The following is an 18,551-nucleotide window of genomic DNA, read 5'->3' as shown; positions in this document are numbered from 1 at the left end:
CTGCTCTATCACACTCAGCACTAATTTCAAATCAAACTTGATTATTTTTTTATTTGTATTTCTTTTTCACTTCAATTTTTTTTAGAATTGTAACTTTGTTTAATAACAACTTCAATTTGTTATGGTTTTAAATTTTTAATAGTAGGAATGATAAATCATATCATAAATTTAGCATACCATAAGCGAATATGATGATTAGATTAGAGATCATTATTAATGAAATGTTTTTTAATATTCGGGTAATAAAAAATGTAAAATGTTTAAGGATGTTTTTTATTACACGTGGCAAAACGGGCCAGGATGGGTTCGGTTTAGAATAGGGATGAGCGTTACCAAAAAGCGCCAAAAATGGGTGTTGGTACCAAAAATGTTCGGTACGATACCGGTACCGCATCGAACAGATAGTAAAGTACTGGTACAGAAAACGACAAAAAGTGGCTATCGAATTGGTACCGAAAATATTTTAGTACGAGAAATTCAATACCGGTACCCAATACCATATGCTTATCCCTAGGTTAGAACATGTTTTATTAATGGCTATTTTGGTTCGGTCAAAACACGTTTGACCAAAATGGGTACGGGTCAAAACATGCAATGCTTTTGTTGTAAGATCACAAAAGCTTATAAATAGATAGGTTACGAAAAGGGGATGGTTTTTTGTTCAGGCATTATTAGATATTTCCCTAACAAACATTAGTATGTGTAAGTGTGAATATGTTTTTTTATTTATTAATGAAGATTGTTAACAACCTTGGGAGGAACCATACGTGAGTCTGGATGCAGATCGAGTTTTATTCATCTTTCTACTCTCTTATTATGTAGATTTGGTCTACATCTGACAATTCATATATATTTTATTAGGCTTTTTAATCATATAAGTTTGGAATTGTAATATTTTAAAAGGAGAATCACTTGAAAAATAATGTATCAAAGTATTAAGGTTGAGATGTTTCCCTATGTCAATTGGTTGATTTTATTATCTTTTATTATTACAAGTGTGTAATCTAAATAAATATAACAAATGTAGGACCATTTATTCTCATGTAACATTTCTAACAAAAGTTGCAAATTCCAATAAAAATTGTAACTTTTCGTGAAAAAAGTTGCATTTTTTAGTAAAATTTGCAACTTTTTAATAAAAAAGTTGCATTAAATCTCCTAATGCAACCTTTATGTTCAACGAAGTTGCATTAGAGTCAAATGCAACTAAATCGAAAAAGGTTGCTTATAAAAAGTTGCTTTAGGCCTGTTTTCTAGTAGTGTGTGCTCACAAAAGCACTTGATACAACGAATTTTGAAAGTATGGTCTCTAGGATTGGGATGCTAAACATGGAATAACAAGCAACATTTTGTTTTTCTATGAATAAAAGCAACAAAATGTTTTAAGAAAATCAAAAATCCATCCTTAAGAATAGCTAAAAATGAAAATTTCATTAAAATCCTTAAAAGTCTGCCATAACCACTGATTGTTCAAAAGTCTGCTCTACTTCAAAAAGCCTGCCCACTGCTGAAAGGCAACCTCTGTTCTCTCATTTCTTGATAACCTCTGTTGCACAAAAGCAGTGTCTTATCCACTGATATGCTATCCACTGATAGTGAAAATCATCCACTGCTTCCTTACCACTGCCTTCATCAGTTGCTTTCATCAAAGTACTTTCCTTCATTTTTCACCAGGGGTTGTCACGTGGGCAGTACATAGCAGTCAGACCTTTTGTAACGGCTGCCACGTCAGCATTCACTTTCTTCCCCATAAAATCCCCCACTCACCATCAAAACAGGGTTTTACTGTCGAATTGAATTCTTAAAAATTCTCTTCTCAAAACAGTTTTTCTTCTCATTTCTCACAAATTTCTTCGATCATTCATTCCAAAAATGACAAAATCGAAGCCATATGCAAAACCCTCATCCAAATCATCATCGAAAACAGCCTCTCAAAAGGCAACTTCCACTGAAATTCCATTCAAATCATCTCACAATCTCCTGGGTCTTCTCACAAAACCAGGAACCACCAATGTTTTCGATTCCATTATTTCCATCATGGCAAAATCAAAGTACAAAACTTTGTTCACCGCCGATGCACCAATCTATTTGGCGACCCAAAGGGAGTTTTGGAAGTATGCAACCCTTGAAAAACAAGGAGACATTGCAACCACCATTCACTCTTCTATAAAGGGTAAAGCTGTCCAAATCACACCACAATCCATCTCTGAAGTCTTTCAACTCGATGATCAGGCAGGTAAAACTTCCTTCACTAAAAACGAGTTGCATATTGACTTCATTGAATGAGGGTATGAAAACTTACCTTAGAAAAAGGTTATTTTCCTCCTGCAACCAGATTCCTATTTCATACCCTCCTACTATGTGTTTCAAACAAAACCACTTCTTTTAATGAGATCCCTATAAAGATTCAAAATCTGGGATATGCAATTCTTCAAGAAGAAAATTTTAACTATTCTCGGGAAATCTTTAAAGATTTGGTTAATAATGTTGAAACCAAATCATTCTTACTGTTTCCAAGGTTTTTAAGTTACTATTTTGAAAAGAAATTCAGTAAGGATGATTTAGCTTTAATAAACCAAGGTGAGATAACTGTAATAAATTGCCTAACATCTGAAACTTTTTCACGAATGTTAGCACCTTGCAAAACACAAGCAGGGGTGCCTGAGCAGAATTTAGCAGCTACCACTGCTCCTCAGGTATCTGCTGCTGAGCCTACTGCTCTAGGTGATCAAAGCAGCAGACCAACTGTTTTGAAACCCACACCTACCAATCCCAAAAAGCAAAACAAAAAGAAAAATCCAAAACCCCCCAAACCAATCAAAACGACAACTCTGGAGGATGAGATACCAGAGTTAATGCCTGTGACAACACAAATGTCACATGAAACCACTGCTGCTTCTTCCTCATAGCAGTTGGTACAAATATCTCAACCCATAACCATAACTCCTCCTGCTTCTTCACAAAAAGAACAGGTTGTACACAAAGGGCCACCACATTATGATGCTCTGGATACACTCGTTTCCATCATCCACAGCTCAATGCCCGGGGCAAATCCTTTTTCTACACCCACCATCACATCCACAATTCCACCAAAAACACAACTACTGTTGGATGCAATCGATTTGAACCAGGCATTACCCAGTCCTTCTCAATCACCTGTTAATGAGAATATACCTCAACAATTGACTGAGCCTGATGTATCATTCTTTGCTAACCCACCAACACAACCTGAGGAGGTTAAACCCCTTGAGTTACAAGTAACTCTTGGTGGTAATCCAAGTGAAGCAGCCACTACAACTGTTGAACCCACTGGTTTACAGTTGGACAGTGGTTACATCAATAAGACTTCCTTGGAGGCAATTCCTTTTATAGCACCTCTGTCAACCACCAGTGGACTTATTTATCCTACTGGCAACATCAAAAGGTTGTCAAGTGTTGAAGGAAGAAGACCCCAGTACCAAGAAAAAGGGGCATCAGTGGTTAATTTTTGGAGTAAACTCCCTACTTCAACCACTAATAAAACCACTGTTAGTGGGAAATCAGATGATCCCATTAAATTGGGTGATGGTTTAAAGTACCAGAAATTGACGGCTCGTGTTGAAAAACTTGATAACTCTGTTGCAGAACTCAAAGATATGCTACAACAGTTGTTACAAGTACAAAAGGTACAATCCACTGCTGTTCCATCTCCAGCACCTGCTCCACAACAGGCATCTGCTACCAAAGAGCTCTGGAATCTATTTCAACCTTTTCTCCATCAACAAGCAAAAATAGCAGATCAGCAACATGAAAAACATGTTCAACAGCTGCGAAATGCAATGGAGTCAAGATTCAAAAACACCCAGGCAGATCTAAAGGCTCTCAAATCTCAGATCCTGCACACCACTGGCACTGCTCCTCCACCAGTTTTCTTCATTGATAAACTTCCCGAAGATAATGCCAAAAAGAGGGGAGAAAATTCAGGAATGGAGAAGAAAGGGAATAGAGGATGGCCTCTACATTGCACCAGAAAATTCAAATATGACCAAACAGATCCCTCTGCCAGATGGAAGCAAGAAAATTGATGTGACAACAAATGCACTTGCAGAAGCAATTGCATGTGTAAAAAGGGATAGAGAGGCCAAAAAGAAAGCCAGGGTTGATTATCCGGATCAGGGTACTTCAGGGTCAAGAGATGATGAAAAACTTATTGATGAAAAGAAGAAGCCTACAAGAAGAATCAGGCTACCCAAATCCATTCCAACCAGACGTTCAAAGTCTGCTCCAAAACCACCACCTAAAACAGCTGTTGTAACTCCTGCTGTATCCACTACTGTTGGTACATCAGTGGTTTCAACATCTGCTCCCACTTCAACACACACCACTTCAACACACACTACATCCACTGCCTTATCTCCATCACCACCAAAAACAAAATCACCTCCTGCCAAAAGGCAGAAGACAGTAGTTGTTATAACATCTGCTGTAAAGACAACAGTGGTTGGAACAGCAGTTGTTTCAACAACTGTTAGTCTATCACAAACCACTACCACTACAACCACCATTCCATCCAAAACATCATCAGTCCCTCCTCAAATAAAGAGGAGAAGGCTAATTCTTAAAGATGATGTCACTTCACCATCCCAAACTTCTTCAAAATCTTTAGCTCTTGTCACAATACCAAAACCAGTTCCTCTTTCTTCAGTTCCAATGCACAAGCCCTTACCTCCTGCAGGTGTTCAATTTTCTCTTGAACTGGAAGCTGTTAGAGAAGAAATAAAATCCTTTTATTATGAGGACGACCCTGCCAAAAGGAGTTTGCCATCAATCAAAGGATATCCCTGGCCCAAAAATGTTGATGAATATTTGAAGATAAAGGCCAAGCAAGCAGAGGATATCTCGAAAAGAAACACACAAGGGAAATCTGACAAAGAAATTTCTAGATACTACTAATATCTGCTCACACAATTCAGTTCCCTAGAACGTTTTGCAAAAAATGTCAGCCAACAAATTTCAGAAAGAGCAGCTGAAACTTTGAAGAAAGACTACATTGAAAGCATTATGGCTCACAAGAAGTACAAAGGAGAGAGATACATGTACAAAGAGTGGACTGTTCCTGAGCTTGAAGATGAAGCGACAAGAATTCAAGACATGATAAAAAGGAAAGTCACTCACACTCCTCCTGACTGGGCAAAGTTTAGAAAGAATGTACCTGACAAACAGGTAGAACTGAAAAGAATGAGAGAAGAACTGGTTGCTGCTGAATATTGTAACAAAAGACAAGTTGCAAGATGGAAAGAAGATGTGGTCAGGACAACCTACAAAAGGTTGGAGGAATTAAGAAAGAAAGATCCAAAAGTTCCTCAAAAGCCTGACTATCCTGAAGCAAAGGTTTCAAAAAGACCATCAAAGCTGCAAGTCAGGAGAGCCACTGCTCCAACTCGTACTGCCATCTACAAAAGAAGGATAGTCAAACAGTTGGGAGCTGAAACCATCCAAGAGTTGATAAAAGGAGAGGACCTTGTAAAAGAAGGCATAAAGAAAATGATCATAGAAACTCTTAGGTTGGGTCAATCTGCACAAACTGCTCAGCCAGTTATGAATAGGCCAGCCTCACCAAATACTTCTGCTAATAAACATCTCCCAAGAAACCCACCAAACTCAAAAATATAAAAGTAGGAAACTGACAAACAGACCTGCGTATTGACTTTGCTCAGGTCTGGTGGAGAAGTGAAGAAAATATCAAGGGAACAAGCTCTTGGCCTGAGTCTTGAAGATTTGCTAGATCTCCTTGATCTTCCACTTAGTAGGGATGATGAAGACACAGATGCCCTTGACTTTGAATTACAATTTAAAGGTCAGATACGGGAGCTGTTAATGAGGCAATAAAATGTCCACAATAATGAAGAGTTTTGGCATTATCTGTTCCAGGGGGAGATTGTTGGGATTGAACCCTATCAGAGGAACAGATAATTAAAGCCAAAACTGGATCAGAGCAGTGGATCCAGAATAAGCAGATGTTTACATACAAGTCTCTCCCCTTGAAAGTGATTACAACAACTGATGACCTCCTATCTGCTGATCTTGCAAAGTGCTGACCTACAACTGCTGCTCAAGTAAAAGATCTGATGGAAGACTAAAGTCCTGCTGATTCAATCTACTGCTTTGATTCAAGCACTGCTAATCCGGACAAGTGCTGCTGGGTTCACAGCAGTAGAAGGTTGCAGCAGCTGTTCTAAAGTCTGTTTTGTAATAGAATGTATTAGCAGTAGTTAACACAAGCAGTGTCTGTATAGATCAGAGGTTAGAGTTTGTTAGGAGGTTAGATGTCACTTTCATGGTGACGTCAGCTAAGATGCTCAGTAGTTTGCAAGTGCCTATAAATAGTTCAGTACTTTGTACTGTTCTATTAGCTCTTTTGCATCATTCATCTTCTTTGCACGAACAAACAACTGAGCTCTGGCTGAGGGGGAGTTTGCATTCATTCATCAATCATTGTAATCGTTGTTGAAATAAATTCAATCTTTCGGTTCATTGTGTAAAGATGTTTGATCAAAGTATTACTCTCGTTTGATTGTATGCAAAGTTTGTTTTCATCTTAATTCCGCTGCACACTCATCCACTTTCATCTTAATTTCAAACACAAAATACAATCAAAATCAAACTCAGATCCAACAGAAGCACTGCAGTCCGGCCTCAATCCACACTTTCCTATCGAGTTCCCAACATACACTCGATAGTTAACTCTCCACAAGCGTTTCTTTTTACTCAATATCAGCAAATAAGTTGGATTATTGCACAACCACTTTATAATGATCTGCCCGATGTCCTTCACCGTCACCTTCCTCATCTTCTTCCTCGAACCCTCTTCCCCACACTTGTTAATTGGAATGATTGATATGGGAAGAAGTTCGGTACACATATTCATCTCATCAGACTGCTCTGCCTCATCATCCTCACACACCATCCGATCCACCAGTGACTCTTCATCAGATAAAGGATTCATTGGTGTGGTATTATCCTCCACAACCTCCTCCTCCATGTGAGAATAATCTCTAATATCAACAGGTAATGGTGAGAGACGCTCTTCTATTTCTATCTTCATTTTTAACTTCTGACACTTGGAAACTAGGCAGCTGATTCGATCTTCATCGGAAAGGTTGGGTGCTAATAAATACTGCTCGAGTTTGGACAAACTCGCTTCCAACATAGCAAGCTTTTTCTCCTCCTGGGTCTGATAAGCATACACACCCTCGGGCTCAGGATATTCCTCGGGATGATACTGTCGGTATCCCTGATACGGTGTTGAGATGTACGCATCCATCATTTTTTTATTCCAATACTCTGGATTTTCCAAATACACCGCGCACACATCATCATAATAAGAAGTATGATTACGACCGCAATAGAAACATTGTCCATCCGTCCTTGGTTCATAATAAGCATCCTCGTCCCGATCATATCCATCCGAGCAATAATCATCCTCCATCTCTAGGTCATAATCATCAACGTATGATGGAGGTGGAAGCTGTGAAACATAAGACACCGGTTTTCCATGTGCCCTCCTGTAGTGGGCCTCGTGGCAACCGATACACGGATGACGTGGACCCCCGCACAATATACACGTAGAAAAGCTGAAATCTGTGTAATGCTCTGTCATCCTGCACAACACAGCTCAACTACCAAGTGTAAATCACGAACATCAAAGAAAAATCTTTTTGGGATTTTTAAATTTATTTTTTTAAATTTTTTTTTTAATTTTTTATTATTTTTTTACTAAAACTTAACACTAAACACTTTGCGCACGCCTCCCCGGCAACGGCGCCATTTTGATGTCTGTCATTAGTGACATGCAAAAACCGAATAAACTAGTAGCTAGAGTAAGTCGGATATCGAACCAGATGAGGATTGTGGAAAGTGTGTAATGTTAAGTATTTATTAACTGATGATTGTTTGATTTGTGGATTAACTAGAATTTACAAACTAAATGTGAGATTTAAATCAATAGAAAGAACAATGGTTCCTCCAGATTTCAGGTTTTGCAGCTAGATCCAGTTATGTGTTTAAGCGAAACACTTACATAGACACAAGTGTTGAAACTAATTAACCGGTTGTGATAACCAACGACTAAGTACTCCGGTCAATACATAACGGGAGGTTATCGAATGATTATCAATTACACTTACAAACCCTAACCCCATGTCAAATATATCCCAATTACTAGAACTCTCGGGAACTGAATGCTTAGAAATTAAGGTTTAAATAAATGTAACTGTTTACGACCAATAAATCAAATCAATGGTGAAAAGCATCGAATGCTTAGATCACCGAGTTAAACGATTATATCAAACACACAGTATCATCTAACTTACAAAACCCTCCATCCGGAGGAAACCATAAGAAAACTAGCCGCTCATGTGGATTGACTGATCTTCAATAGCTTCTGTCATCTTCGTGCCCCCTACTGCCGTCAAAACAGGTCCAAGCCCAATGATGATTATTGGTTTTATTCCCCTCACGTGTCTTGTGCCTCTCGAAAAATAACAATAATCCAAGAGGATTCTCTCTGTGGCAGCCCAATCCAAAGAAAATCCCCAAACTCTCCTACGTGATGATGATATGATGGCCCAGTTGAAACCCAAAACCTTGCTGCCTTCAATTCTTTTATTTTCCTTCTATGTTGTCACGTGCGTCCAAGAGAAGTCAGCCACCCCTAATTAGTAACGATGATGTGATGTATATTATAATCTCAATTAGAATGGTTGTGTTGCTCCTTTCACGTGATGTCTTAGAATAAATAATGATGTCAGACTTCTAAAACCAAGTCCCCAAGTCAACGTGATGATGATGTTGTAATCACAATAATCTGTCCAATCGTGAAGTCCATATCCCTCCAAGTTGGCCGCCAAATCCAAAACCAAGCCCACATGTACCGTCCACCTATTGTATTGACGGCCCAATCAAAAGAGACTCCTTCACATGTGCGATACCAACTTCAACCTTCAACCGTAGCCTACGAACAAAACCGTAAGCTACGGTTTCGACTTTCCTGTCACACCCCAACCGATGGCGGAAACATCGGGATGAGACGAACAAATCGCTCAAAAGCATCATAACACTATTGTGACAATATAGTTTAAATCAAATTTCATAAATAACTAAAATGTCATACAAGATTCAAACATAACAAAATTGTATCAAAAATAATTCAAGACATTGCTTATTCTAGATGGGTTTCTAGGTTCATCCTAGCTTGTTTTCTTGATCACTGCGTCTATCAACCTGCAACATGTATTAAAATAATGTCAACAAAAGAATGTTGGCGAGTATACAAGTTTTAATACATAGCATAATAGTTTATACGTTTAAAGACTCATATCCAACACGAAAACATATAACAAGTTTCACCATGCTAGCTAACACAGTCCAAGTGATAGCCCAAGTTTCCAATGCGTTAAGTGCCTTTCCCAAAGTTTAACGGGAGGTTATATGTTTCATCCTAACAATACCCCAAAGACTAACGGGGAGGTGCATTACCCCTATAGCGCTACCATTGTTAAGGCGGAACTACACACAAGGATTAAATGTTCACATAGCATAAAAGTCTCAAGTATCACAAGTTTCATGTTTCATGTTTAAATGGATAGAGTATGTTTAAAATAAGTTTCAAGTGTCAAGTGTTTTTGATATAGAATACATGTTGCATCCCAAAAGTGTTTAAAACAAAAAGGGATCGAGTATACTCACATTGGTTGCGTTTGCGATTTCTTGAAAGAACGCACGAGTAAGGATTGGAGGATGTTCAAGAGAACGAAGTGGTTATCCTAGATGTGAAAAATACCACACGTAAATGATCTTATTAATTTTTTTTCATATGTTAAATAATATTTCTAAAATTTATGATTCATAAGTTAAATGATTATAATTCATCCTTTAGTGGTTTAAAGAATTTTAATTAAATTGTTTAATTAAGTTATTAACAAAATTTCTAAAAGTTTTTGTTAAAAGAATAATAAAATTGTTGCTTTTATTTAGGAAAAAGGAATTTTAAGTAAAGTAATTAAATAAATAAATAAAAAAAACATAACGTGGCATGAACATAAAAAGAAAAAAAAAATTTCGAACTTAAAATTCAGTTACTATTTGCATTCGTTATCAAGTGTTAAAGATCCATTCCAAATGTTTGTAACAGTTTGCATTTTTAATTCATTTAGAATTTAGGCTTTAAATTTCCTTAAGTTAGAAAAGACTCCATATTATTTACTTACTGATTACATGATTTTTATTTCTCAACTTAAAGATTATATTATAAAAGAAAAGGATTAAAAAAATAAAAATAAAACTAAGAAACAGGAACTTTGAAATAAAATTTACTAATTTGTTTTGTCCAAACATTTGAACCACTAAGCCATAACTAACCGATCTGTAAGATTTCGCTTTTTTTATTATAGTTAAACATGAACTCGGTCATCTTCCTCATTTTAAATAAACAAAACGTCAAACAGTATATATATGTATTTGTTCAGTTCATGTTTTCTTAGATACATGCTATAGTTTCCTTGTAATAAGAAAAAAAAAAACAAAAGGAATCGATAAAACAAAAAGATATTTAAGATTGTACCGAACGAGATGTGGCTTCTTCGTCGTCGTTCCGGTCGTCTTCTCCGATCCTCCGGCACGTCTTGATCTTTCCGGCGACTTGTTATCGAAACGGAGAGGTGAGAGGGTGGTGTCGAGAGTGAGGTTTTACTCCGGCTCGACTGTAGTGGGCGAGAGGGTAGTTTCCGACGTGCTCGGTTATTCCGGCGAAAGCTAAGGTGTTGAGGTTTCGGTTTCGAGTTCGTAAGAAACTTTGCCAGAATATCATGTTTTTTTAGGGGGCAGATGAAGCATGCGAAATATAGAGTGATGGGTCTCGAATTAATAGTGTGGAATGATATTAGTCTCCTAATTAATTTCTTTGCGCATTCATGGCTAATAAATTGCAGTTTATATCACAATGGTTACTCGATAAAAAAACAAACGTTTGAATTTAATATATATTCAATTTTTGAAGAAAGTCACAAGAATATATTAACTCCATCGATTTCACTGTAAATTCTATTCTAATTTGTAGATTTGTTAATCTAGAAATAAATAAAATACGTTTAACATAAATTTAAAATTGGATTACCAATTAACATGTTACTTTATCCCAACTATTGACAATTCATCTACTATTCCAAATCCGTTATAATTAAATTAAGTCACGAAAATTATGAAGATCTCGCATTTATATTTCTTGTGGTTCGGATCCGATTTTTAAAGCGGATCGGATTTCAGGAATCCATTTTAACGGATGTTACATTTCTGTTTCTGTCTCTCTTTCTACCATAGATTACGCCCAGAGTCCGTAGGTTACGTTTTGACTTTGCTGGACATTTTTGTATGCATTGCAACTTTCATTTAATGACCAAATGATCCCTGGACTTCATTCATTCACATTTTTCTTACATTCGAATTATCTCTTTACCCGAAACGTATATCGAATGATGTGATTCATTTGATTATTATTCCCGGTTGTTTCACTTCATCACCAAACGTCGTAACTTCACCGATTTACGCGATTAATCTGTAACATTACAAACACACGTAGTTAACATATTCAAAGCACATTATCACTTAAACGACAATAATTCACATAAAATATGCATGTTAACACTCGGGTTTCACACCCTCCATCACATCCCCACACTTAACTTTGATTATCCTCAAGCAACCATTACAAACATTATTCACCTTATTAACAAATCACCATTAAATCCCTTACCGAATTAACAATTTAAGGTCCCGAGTCATACCTATCCCATAGACTGACACAATCGAGATTGACAATCTGACAAATAAGTGATATGCATTTAAAACAATTTAAGACTTGTCTAACTAAAACTAACATGCTTATATTACTACACACATGCCACACGCCCCTCACAATAATCACTCCTCTCGGCTTAATCAAGACTAGCGTGTAATGTGCTAGTATAAAATTCGCTCAAAACCAACAATGCTACCTTGCAATCATAAGCTTGTATAGCAATCACACCTCCACTGTATCAATTAACATAACACATATCAAAAGGACTTTGGGTTTTGGGTTAAGGGTAAAGGTAAAGAAGTATTTTTTTATGTTATTTGGTGAACACAAATGAAGATACCAAACCATGACAACTTATTCACAATAATACTAACACTTTGGGTTATTTTCGACCCATTTATTTAACACGAACAAAACAATGAATTTTGTTTTTCTTTTTCTTTCTTTTCTCTTTTTTTTTTCATTTCGTTTTTTCTTTTTCTTTTCAACAAACATCTAACATGTACTTATCATTCATGGTTGGTAAGCAAACGGGTCAAACAAGGTGTATCAAACGAAGTGTAAAAGGCTCAACATGGTTTACTAAGGTGGGTGGATAAACAAGTAACAAATAACACAATGAAAGGATCCTAATGCCTTTATCATTTATGTGCATACGCTAAAACACAGTCTCGGCACGTATCAAACCACACAAGTTCTAACACAAAGCAACATACGGCCTACACTCATCAATTGAACATTTATTGCAAATCAACTATCGATCTAGTAGGCTCAAATATCTCACCGAACAAAAGGAATATGGGTTACCGACACGTAGCATGTGTAATTCCTAAAGCATGTTACCCCTAGTTAGGCATCTCTTTTCAACTATTCTCTAAAACTCGTCAGAAATACTCTCATGAAACTTAAAAGGACAACCATGACTAGGGATCTAGTTTAGTTTAATATCAGCAAGGAACCCATTAGCGATTGAAAATGTTGGTTTTCATGTAGTTCAAGCATACTTGAGAAACAAAAATTTTCAAAATTTTTCAATTTTCAACAAATTCAATCTTTCAAGCATTTAAGATCACAATCTTACTAACCCTTTTCTCGAGTTACCGCATCCCCACACTTGGGATACATTGTCCCCAATGTATGGTACAATTTATACTCTAAACTCGAGAAATACCACCTACAAACCATGAACGGCTAATAACTATACTCGACGCGACAATTGAGACCATTCCCAGCACAAAGATTCACACCACCAATTGTACAAATAAAAATAAAAGAAAGGATAGAGAGACACATGAACCTGATAATTCAATCAGCAAGTGTCTGTAGCGGTGCGGCTGCTATGATCAGACAGGGCCGTAAACATCTCTTGGATTCTCTGATATCTCATCGGCGATGTTGCCAAACATCCCCACACTTGACTCATTGCATCCGCAAGAATTAAACGTAGTGACCTGCCAAAACAGAACCAATACCAAAACGAAACCAAACCAAAATACAATACAATACTCTACATCCTAGGGCTGCCTCCTGAGAGCGCTAAGTTTAAAGGTCTTCAGCCAGACCGTACCTGATATGTGCTATGGTTGTCTTAGTGCACATTTACCCCTTGTATTTCCCACGAATGCACGGTACCTGACATCATTGGTGCAGCGGGGTCTAATTTTTATCAAGATGTCCACTGAAGCACTGCAGTCCGGCCTCAGTCCACACTTTCCTATCGAGTTCCCAACTGACACTTGATAGTTAACTCTCCACAAGCGTTTCTTTTTACTCAATATCAGCAAATAAGTTGGATTATTGCACAACCACTTTATAATGATCTGCCCAATGTCCTTCACCATCACCTTCCTCATCTTCTTCCTCGAACCCTCTTCCCCACACTTGTTAATTGGAATGATTGATATGGGAAGAAGTTCGGTACACATATTCATCTCATCAGACTTCACTACCTCATCATCCTCACACACCATCTGATCCACCAGTGACTCTTCATCAGATAAAGGATTCATTGGTGTGGTATTATCCTCCACAACCTCCTCCTCCATGTGAGAATAATCTCTAATATCAACAGGTAATGGTGAGAGACGCTCTTCTATTTCTATCTTCATTTTTGACTTCTGACACTTGGAAACTAGGCAGCTGATTCGATCTTCATCGGAAAGGTTGGGTGCTAATAAATACTTCCTATTTTGGACTAGAAATAAATATAAGAAAATGAGCGGATTTTATATATTTATTTGTGGGTTTGTGTTCTATGTTGGAAGAGCTTCGCAATGAACTAAACCACGTCCAAAACGGAGCTAAGATGAATGAGATATCGATGCTCAAAGTTTGGTGTTTGAAACTTGAATGCTGAAAAAGTGGGAAAGTGGCACCTTGTCCCACATAGGAGGAAAGATGAAACTCAAAGGGGTATTTAAGTGAGAACTCTCCTTCCTTATTGTTTCATGGAAGCACTCACTAGTGTACTCGCGAAGGGTGCGGAGCACCTTAACTCGCACTCGCACACGCACTCGCACACGCGCGCGCGCGTGGCCTGGGCGATGAGGCGCAATGTGGCGCTTTGATGGCGCACGCTCGCATCGCCGCAAGCCGCTTGAGATCCGCCTTTGTATTTTTGACCGCGTGCGCGTGGTGGAGCACAAGGGTTGCAAGGACCAAGTGGTTGGTGATGTCGCATGCAGGTCACATGACCCTGGTGGGTCCGCGCGCAGTGGTGCATGGCGTGGCAGTCATGCGCAGTGGCGCGCGAGTACACATGGCGCGCACTGGCGCATGGAGCATGGGTACTGAAGTGACGTGCGTGGCGCACCAAAGTGAGCCAAAACGGCGCGACTTTGTGGCGTGCTTGTAGAGGCTTACAGGTGACGTGACGCACGGGCGCAGGTGCGCATGGAACTGAGCCAAAAGGATGCAGCGCGCATGAGGGTGCAGACCTGCGTGCGCACCAGTGTGTCTTGCGCGCGTGCGCGCAGAAGCGTCCAGCAGCGGTTAATGCTGTGCAGTTACGTTTCAGCATTCGAAACTGACGAAGTTAATGCGTTGACTGAGAATTTAATGACGAATTAAAGTGCATTGAAGACGTTTAATGCAGTTTAATTCTCCCATTAAATTCGTTTTTTAGTTTCTTCAAAACCTGCAGTATAAATAGGAGGTTCCTGCTGCAGATTGAATACACCGAAAACACAGCTTACAATCTTCTTCTCTCACAGAATTTTTCTCTCATCTTCAAGAATCAAGGTACTCGTTCGGGTTGGAGTCAAGACCGGCAGTGCAACTGCTTGCGGCTGTTGTATCCTGGAAACAAACGTGTTCTCCTGGAAGACACGAAATTTGTTTTAAGGGACCCGTGTCTAACACGATCCTCAGCCAAGAACAGTTTTTCTGTTCGAGTTTTTGTTATTGTTTTCCATTTTTTCAGTTGTAATTGTACTGTGTTTTATTATCATTTTGTTTGTTTTTGGATTACAAGTTAATAAAGTATTTTATTTAAATTTTGCACGAACGGATTCCTACACCAAGATGAAAACCTATAGGTTTTCTAGACCATGCATTATTTAAGCTCACATGCTAAGATTTGATGGCATTTTGACAAGTCAAGACCTCATTGTCCTTTCCTTTTTTTTTTCGTCTGAGTGTTCACCAAGTCACTCAACATCATAGTTAATTATTAAATGCTTTTAAATATTTGCAAATGTAGCTCGTCAACTCATAAAATTTTAATTCACACTTTATTTATCTTACTCCATCCATTCGACCATCCCACTCTTCTTTTCTTTTCCCTCTAATTACTAAATGAGAGAACCATACTTGGGATATCTCACCTCTTGTGGCCGAACCTCCTTCACCATACCACTATTTCCTTCTTTTGAATCCCAAGAATCAAGCATAAAGTTCAAGTTAAGTGATTGTTTTTTTTTTAATGATTCAAGTTCTGGTTTATGAGTTCAAGCTCAAGATTTCTCAGTTTTCAATTTCTACCTTCTCCTTCTTTGCATAAAGTGAGTATCCACCTTCTAAACTTATTTTTATTGTGCATAAGTCGGTTGTTACAAAGATTTCACCCAAGTACTTGTCTTTTGTGGGAAATACTTGATGATGTTTTATAAACTTTTTAAGGGTTTTACAAGAAGCTAAAGTTGGTGAACCATGTGTCTTACGTGGTGACTTTGTCAAATAAGCAAGTTATAGTGTTTTATCTTTAAACATTTTAGACGCATGTAAACTAGTATGTTCAGTATGATAAATTTTAGAAGCTTTAAAAGTATAGATCACTTTATATTTATAAGTAAAAATGGTTCTTAGTGTACTAGTTAGAGATATGATATGTTACGTTATGTTCAAGTATTATGGTGGAAATATGATTCTACAACCTTAGAAGACTTATGGTGGAAATTATAGTATAATTATTATAGTATTTAAGACAAGATAAGTTTTAAACGTATTTGAAAGAATACTATATCCTTAATATAAGTATATTTTTTTTGAAAGGAAAATTTCATTCAAACAAACTCGATAGGTCCTCATAGCAATGACCTACGAGCAAACAAGCGAAACAACATCAATCAAAGGGATACGAACACCAATTTTTCCAATCTACATCTTTCCATCTAGACCTATTACGAATCCAGAAGTATGTCGTCGATTTGACAGTCTCGACGACCTCAATCGGCCTCCGTTGCTTGTTACTAAAAATACGATCATTACGCTCATTCCATGTCACCCACATAGTAGTGTAAACAATACCTCTTAAAACATGTCTCGCTTTTTTAGACTTTGTTTGAATCTCCGGCACTCGCAGTAGGTCCGACACATCAAACGCGAAACTATGAATTAACTGGCACCAAGCTTCAATTCTATACCATACTTCGTGAGAAAAAAACGCAGCCAGTGAAAAGGTGCAAAGCCGTCTCCATATCAGCTTGACAGAGAGTACATGATGCTTATTGAAGAATCACACCACGTTTAAGAAGTTCTGCGATCGTAGGAAGACGATTTCGCGCGGCCCTCCAAACCATAATTTTGCATTTTAACGGCACCCAACCCTTCCATTTAATCAGCGAATTCTGAGCAGCCAAAGTGTTATTGGAAAACAGATTTTTAGCCGAGCAAACTGTGAACAAACCATCTTTTTCAGGCTTCCATTTCCAGCCATCTACCCCACCCCTCCACTTGAAATCATGGATCTCATTAAGGAGCTAGAACAATTCAGCCACTTCTGCATGCGTATATGGAGCCGAACGCCAATCCCACTCCGATGTTTTAACATTATTTACACAACGAATCCGAGCAGAGACCTTAACCCATTTATTTTTTTCAAGCCTAAATAGGTTAGGGTAAATAACTATAAGAGGTTCGTCTCTTAACCAAATGTCACCCCAAAAATTTATAGAATGACCATCACCAAGCTCACCAACGAAAAAGGAATTAAGAGCTGACCCGTTTGGAGTTTTATTCTCTCCCACTTTGACAATATGTTTCCAACAACCATTAGACGACGCGCTACAAGGTAACAAAGCCCAGGGCCTACTCGAACCGTGACATCCCATAATAATTCTCTTCCATAAGCTATTTCCTTCTCTTTTGAATCTCCAAGTCCATTTCAACAGAAGTGCGTCATTCACCTCTTGTAACTTAGACACACCCAACCCACCTTTCTTTTTCGGAGTAGTAACAATATCCCACGCTACCCATGAAATCTTCTTCTCTTCATTGGATCCCGCCCACAAGAAACGCCTCATAATAGGCTCAATAGACTCGATCACGGCCTTGGGAGCTTTGTAGAGCGAAAGATAATAGACGGGTAAACTTTCTAAAACCGACTTAATGAGAATTAGGCGACCGCCTATCAATAAAGTCTTTGCTTTCCATGACACAAGCTGATTCCTTATAACTTCAACTACCGGGTCCCAATTGCTAATACGAGTCATCTTAGCCCCAACTTGGATTCCTAGGTAGCTAAAAGGAATACCTCCTCTTTTACATCCTAGGAAATCCATCATATTATCCACATCTGAATCCTCCGTACCAACACCGAAAATATTCTACTTATGAAGATTTATATGAAGCCCTGAACACAGATAAAAAATGCGGAGGACCCTAGCAACACTTTGAATATTTTCCTTCGACCACTCGCCCAAAATAAGAGCGTCATCCGCATAGAAAAGATGAGTAATGACCGCTCCAGCATCCGAGAGACAAATGCCTTTAAAAACGCCAATCTGTTTAGCTTTCTCCAATAACCAAGAAAAAGCTTCCATTACAATCAAAAAAAGAAAAGGCGACAATGGATCGCCTTGGCGGAGCCCCTTTTCACAACTAAAATCAAAGGTCGGCGACCCATTAATCAAAACCGCGGCTCTTGAGGATTGACATATACCTTTAATACAATCACACCACAAAGGATGAAAACCCATTTGAGACAAAATAGAAATCAAGAAGTTCCAATTGACATTGTTATATGCCTTCTCGAAATCTATTTTCAACATAAAAGCCTTTCTATTTCTTTTCTTCAACCAATCCACGACTTCGTTAACCACTAAAGGACCGTCAAGGATGAAACGCCCGGATAAGAAGGCCGATTGAGCCTCGGAAATAACCTGACCCATCACTTTTTTAAGACGATTAGCAAGAATTTTTTAAATAACTTTACTAATCATCCCAACTAGAGTAATTGGCCTGTATTCTCTAAGACCCAAAGACGTTTTGATCTTTGGAA

At 38.1% G+C, this 18,551-nt stretch overlaps 1 long non-coding RNA gene across 1 annotated transcript; it reads right to left on the bottom strand.

Annotated features, from left to right (window-relative positions):
• Positions 1-9,111: 9,111 nt before the first annotated feature.
• Positions 9,112-10,912, bottom strand: LOC110909718. The gene is made up of 3 exons (XR_002575562.1): positions 10,601-10,912; positions 9,727-9,803; positions 9,112-9,261 (listed from the first exon to the last, which is right to left on the bottom strand). It is a non-coding gene; the product is annotated as an uncharacterized LOC110909718 (long non-coding RNA).
• Positions 10,913-18,551: the final 7,639 nt, after the last annotated feature.

Source organism: Helianthus annuus, chromosome 15, assembly GCF_002127325.2.
Source record: "Helianthus annuus cultivar XRQ/B chromosome 15, HanXRQr2.0-SUNRISE, whole genome shotgun sequence".
Taxonomy (NCBI): Eukaryota; Viridiplantae; Streptophyta; class Magnoliopsida; order Asterales; family Asteraceae; genus Helianthus; species Helianthus annuus.
Note: the sequence above shows the minus strand (reverse complement) of the source record. Positions and strands in the feature narration are given on the sequence as shown.